The 6,000-nt window shown below is 43.5% G+C and overlaps 1 protein-coding gene across 1 annotated transcript in view; it reads left to right on the top strand.

Annotated features, from left to right (window-relative positions):
• The first annotated feature begins 632 nt into the window (after positions 1-632).
• Positions 633-6,000, top strand: part of LOC130133650 (band 4.1-like protein 1) — a 116,194-nt gene continuing 110,826 nt past the window's right edge. Inside the window, 1 exon segment of the mRNA XM_056302077.1 lies at positions 633-671. The gene's annotated coding sequence lies outside the window, so the exon portion shown is untranslated.

Below are 6,000 nucleotides of genomic sequence, written 5' to 3'. Positions count from 1 at the left end.
GTCCTAAATGACAAAGGGAGGGGAGAGAGCGCTCACTGTTTCCAACTCGCGACACACAGAGGTAGTATTCATGTTGCAATTGGCAGCAATTAATCAAATCAACGGCGCCTATCAGTCTTTACCGGTGATCAATTATGTCCAGCAAATAAAATCACTTTTAAGCGCACACGTTTTCAATTGGCATTCACACGACACAAGTGTCCCCGATTATACTTCCGTGTCGCTGGTTTCATTGAGCGGAACCTTTGCAATCTGGTGATGAATTTACATCTTAATTTCTCACCATTGTTCCGTTTGCGGCGTGGGATGAGTCACGGTCCAGCAGCTCTTCGTCTTAAAAAAAGCTTTTCATTAATGCTGCGTGCACAGAGGGACCACTTGATGAGTGAACAGTGATGAGATCAGGAGGGTCCGTTGCCCCTTGGCTCATTGCGGCCGTAAAGAAACGTCGCGGTAAAGGTTCTGCATCTGACACACCGGCCCTCCCTCTTTCTTTCTTCCTCTCTCTCCTCCTCCTTTTCTCTTTCTGCTGAGGCTTTCCCCAGCACACCGAGTCACCTCCCCGTATTCCTCACCAATCTCTCCGACCGGGAATAACGACAGCCGGATCGGACTGAGCCGCGGGTGCGCAACATCCATGCTTCTCATCTCGAGGACTGTTTGACGGGAGGGTAGGTCGTTATGATAATATGCGTATTTCTAATCGTTGTGTTTGTTTTTTTTCTTCTTTCTTTCCTGCCCATGTGCTGATTGAGACAAGGCTTGGCTATCCAAGGTCCCTTCAAACGAATTGTTGATTGTCGACTTGGATATTGTAATATCCTGCAAAAATAAAATAAAACTGCAAGCCCTATCTACTCTTTAACGCAGAAGCCTCATTCGTCGATTTTGAATATAGCAAATGCGTGAGGTATATTATGTTTGTGCGTTTTACTGCTGCAGTTAAAGTCGTTTAAATTGGCTATTTAATAGGCCGTGATTCTATAATATGCATCGACTTTTTATCAAAGGCAATTTTATAGTAAGCAAACGGTTGATGTATATATTGTGCCCGTGCATTGGCCACTTCATGGGTCCGTGATAATAACAATGACGGACAATAATCTGGATATGGTCATGATGAGGTGAGGCGCAAGTTGTAGCGTCGTTTTCTGCCCACTGGCCTTTAGCGTGATGCCAAATCTGCAGTCATGAGGCTGACATACCTCCTCAATGTCTCAGCCCTGTGCTTCCACCATCACACAGGGCTTTTCTTCCCTTTGCCCTGACATGATACTATATTTTGTCCTTTCTTTAACCTCACGGCTTCTGAGTCGCTATTTAGGATCCGGGCTGGTATGCCCAGTGTTGGTCAATGTCATCTCCCGTGACAGCATCAGATCGATTTGTTTGGCAAATGTAAGGGGGGGGGGATAAAACACCGGACCTCTTGTTTTGTTCCACTGAGCACGTTTGCACGCTACTCACTCAGACACGCCCATCGCTAATTACGCCATATCCAGAATGACAGGTTGGTGCACACACGTGTGGCACAATCACAAAATGCCTTTCTGTCTCGCGCACACTAACTCACACAACATACACACGTTTGTTTTTCTCTAGGGCTACTTGTTAGGACCCATTGACTACACCCTAACCTTAATCCAATTTTATTTGTACAGCCCATTATTACAAATTTGCCTCAGTGGGCTGTGGGCTCGGTGGCTTAATTACCCACCAGAACTAGCTACATGCTTTACCTTAACCTAATCCAAATATAACACGACCCTTCAGTCCAACTCTTAAATTTAAAATAGCCCTTTGAAAAAGTGAGAACCAGCAACAATAACCTCACTTTGCAAAAAATCTCCTTACTCATATGGTTAATAACTCCAATGGGTCTTCACAAATACAGCCACACACACACAGTGTTACCATGTGACACCATGTCATCTACGTGTTAGCACTCTTAGCTTGGAGCACTTCTGCATGTTTATATAAAAAGACGCCAGTCTGCACTTAAACAAACAGAGATGAGACTTTGTCTTTCATGGAGTTAGTCAGTGTTCATTGACAGTCTGTCAAGGGTGCCTTACTACAACAGCCTCATTGTAAAGAGGCATCTGAAAAGGGAAGTGCAGCAGTGCTCACCTGTGTTTTGCTGCATGCTCAAACAGGTTCATGTTATGGAAATGGCCTCACCTTTGACCAGCTTGGTTTCTCTAGTTTTGTAGCAGCACTTATATGAAAAATTAATTTTAAGACAAACTCATCAATAGATGGACTGGCTTCAGTTTCAAACTGTCTTACCTCAGCTGGCACATTGGGCTGGTAAACCTTGTATTTTTCCATGTACAATGACTCTGCAAGGCAGATACATCTGTTTGACATAACACTGACAAAGAAAGTGAACATTTTTCTCCACAGGTAAATTGTTCAGTCGGATGACTTTGTAAACCACTGCGCTGTCATCGAGCAGTGCAAAAAAACCCAAAACAAAACAAAAAACCTTTGCACACTTCACTGTTGTAAAGCTTTACATTTAACATGGTTTTCCCTCACTAAATTATGTAGAATTTGTGGCATTGTGATTAATCTCTAAAGTACGGGCACAAATCTTCTTCGCATGTTTCTTCTGTGATCCCTCTCCCTAAGAGTTTTTTCTCCACCAAGACTGATTTGCGATTGTTTGGAAACACTAAACCAGTACTTTTCCTTTCGGCCTCGAGGCCCGGCAGCCTTAGTTAGTAGTCCTGCCACAGGAGATGCATGCTGTTAATGTTGTATGCTCTCCTGTGCCAGCCTGGCCAGTCCACCAAGCTCCTCCTGATCCCCCCCCCCCACCTCCCATCAGTGGCAGCTGATGTGGAGGCACTGTGGAGACATTGCATCAGTTTCTGAGCCAGCATTCTGTATTTGGCTGGCTCTCTTATGAATTTTTTGAATACATACTATAATGTGTGACACACCTGGGTCAGACATGGATTTGTGAAATGTTACATTCTTAATTTGTTTTTTCATCGTGTGTGTTGGGAAGTTTGAGGGTGCTGCTAGGATCTAACAACCCAGCACATTGCCTGCTGTAATTTACAATTAAAATTATTCCCATGAGGTAGCCAGTGACGCAGCCCTTGCTTGCTCCATGTCCTATTTGTGGCAATCATTCTTGGCACTCAGACCTTAATTCAAACTGATGTCGCTGTTAAAACCAGGAACTATGTAGTGATAACTCTTAAGTGAGACAGTGTTACTAATAAAGCATGTTCTTCGGTGTTGTCATCTTGTTTGGAACCATTGAGTAAAAACTTGGGGTCACCCTGACCTTCCCAAGGCATGCAATAGGTCATGTGAGTGTACATGCATGCCTGTCCTTGTCATTGTCTCTCTCCTTTGGCTGTCATTGGTACTGGCCCTGTGGAATATTCTTTGGCTCACCATGTTTTTGTAGCTGGGTGAATCTGGTCACATTTCCTCCTGCCTGCTGTGCTGCAGGGGCCAGTCACAGGCAGATGCACACATATGCATGCACGTATGTACACAAACACACATGGAAACGGGTTTCTCATTTGGACATTTGGCTTAACACATTACTCCTCACTGGTAGCACTGGCCTTGTGCTGAATTGAATACTCCATTGCTCTTCTAACAGATATGGGTGCTTTTTATCATAGAATGTCTTCTGATAACTGAGGTGTAACAATGTCTCATTGATTAATGGCTGATGCGTTTTTTTTTTAATCACTGTACGACGGTTGAATACTACACAGCAAGTAATAGTATTTCAAATATGCACAGAAAAAAAAGAGGATACTCTTGTTGAGAATTATGTGGCCTTTGTCATCTCTGGTTGAAAGAAAGCATGTCTGTTTGGATCTATTTTGTGATAAATGAGTTTTTGCTTCATCAGGCTTATGCTGCTTTCACTGCAGTCTTATTTAAACTCTTGTTAAATGCAGACTAGGGCTGAGGGAAGAACTAGATCGGCTGTGGAAGGTGAAGTCCACAGTAGTCCCAGTTGTAATAGAAACACTTGGGGCTGTGACCCCCCCCCCCAAACTGGGAGAGGTGGCTCCAGCAGATTCCAGGAACAACATCAGAGGTCTCTGTCCAGAAGAGTGCAGTCTTAGGAACAGCTAAGATACTGCACAGAAAACCTCAAACTCCCAGGCCTCTGGTAGAGCAGCGTTTCCTAACCCAGTCCTCAAGGAACACATATCCTGCAGATTTTCATTGTAACCCTGCATAGGTAGCCCTGCTTGTACTTACTCAACCAATCATCTCACAGCACTTAATTATGCAAGATGTGCAACAGCTGACATAATTCATTGCTGATTGGTTGAATAACTACAAACAGGTACCTATTCAGGGATGCAAAGAAAATCTGCAGGATAGGTGTTCCTTGAGGACTGGGTTGGGAAACAATGTGGAAGAGGACCCGAGCTTGAGGAAGACGCACACCACCCGAAAAGGTAGAGCGGGAGATAACTAACATTATTGTCCACTGTCAGCTTGTAGTCAAACCCTCTCTTCCTCTTTCTGTCCAGGGTCCCCTCCCAAGCCAGTTCTCCTGTTGCTGTCTATCTGCTCAGGGCTTTATTTTTAGTTTTGGTTTTTACAAGGAGCAGTTTGGCAATTTATTGCTTTCTCTTGATTGCATCATTCTCTCTGTGCTCCGATGTTGGGTGAAAGAAGTGGGATATAGTTCATCCTGTAAGACAAGTTTTATTTCACTCTTCTATTTTCACTTTCACTGACACAACTCCTTACAGCTGATAGAAAGTGTCCCCGGCTCCTTCTGCAGGAGTTAGGGAGCTCTTGCCAGAGCTGCAGCTCAACATGCCTCAGCCTTTATGAATACAGTGAGTCAGCAAGTTCTGTATTTTTCCGGGTTTTTTTTTCCTTCTTCCTTTGCATACCTCTCTTCACTTCTCAACTTCCTGCTTCTTTGAACAATTTCTGTCTTTGTGGAGAATGAGAATCCGGCTACACTCTCTTTGATCCGGTATGAGGACGATGATGTGTGTGGGGCTTGTTTTCATTGTTTTCCTCCTCAGAGGGATGTGGTTCATCTGGGACTTCACACTTTGAATTCACATAATTCTGAGCTTTTTTTATTCAGCCATGATGGAGGAAGGCTCCTTCACATCTTCTAACTGCACCGTTGTCCCAGTGACCAGGAAAATGTGAGTTTGCCTAGTTCATACATTTTTGTTGACTATACTTGGGGATTTATTCAGCAAAGAAACAAAATAGCGCAATGGGAGAATGGAATCCTATTACTTTTCTTCCAACAAATGACTTAATAGCAATGTGTGAAACTGTGTTGTTTCAAATGTCATCAATAACGGTGTTTTTTGCTGCCCACACACATATTTTGGGTTTGCTTGTTGTGCAGTGTGGCTGTTTGACTGCACCAGACTGGGTTTTCTCCTCAGTGCTGTTTCCTATGCTGGATGAGTTATCACTGAGCTCGCTTCTAATGCACAAAAAAATAAGAGGGAAGAATCTGAGGATTTTGATGCTGGCCTCATTGAAATCATTTACCCTGTTAGGCAAAAATGAAAGAAACAGACTATTGATTAGTCACAGAGGACATTTGATTATATTTTTCAAACTCCACCCTGCGGTTCCTTTTACAGTTTTACAGCTACACAGATTTGCTCTTGGGAACTGCAATGACACCTGCACAATACTGTTGAAACTGCCTTTTAACCTGAGCAGGCAAACTTAATACTTGAACCTCACGCTTGATCTCTCACTTCACATCAAATATAATAGTACAAATCCCAAACAGAGAATGTTGCTCCTGGGCGACATGGAAAATGTTATTCAGTGCTAATAATATGGGAATTTACATAATACTGTTACAACATCTGCTGTATGTATACAAATATAACATGGTTAAGAATACAGCTGATGTTTATCACACCACATCGGCAGCATGGTGGCCCAGTGGTTAGCACTGTTGCCTCACAGCAAGAAGGTCCTGGGTTTGAACCCCAGGCTGTCCCAGGTCCTTTC

Source organism: Lampris incognitus, chromosome 2, assembly GCF_029633865.1.
Source record: "Lampris incognitus isolate fLamInc1 chromosome 2, fLamInc1.hap2, whole genome shotgun sequence".
Classification (NCBI taxonomy): Eukaryota; Metazoa; Chordata; class Actinopteri; order Lampriformes; family Lampridae; genus Lampris; species Lampris incognitus.
Note: the sequence above shows the minus strand (reverse complement) of the source record. Positions and strands in the feature narration are given on the sequence as shown.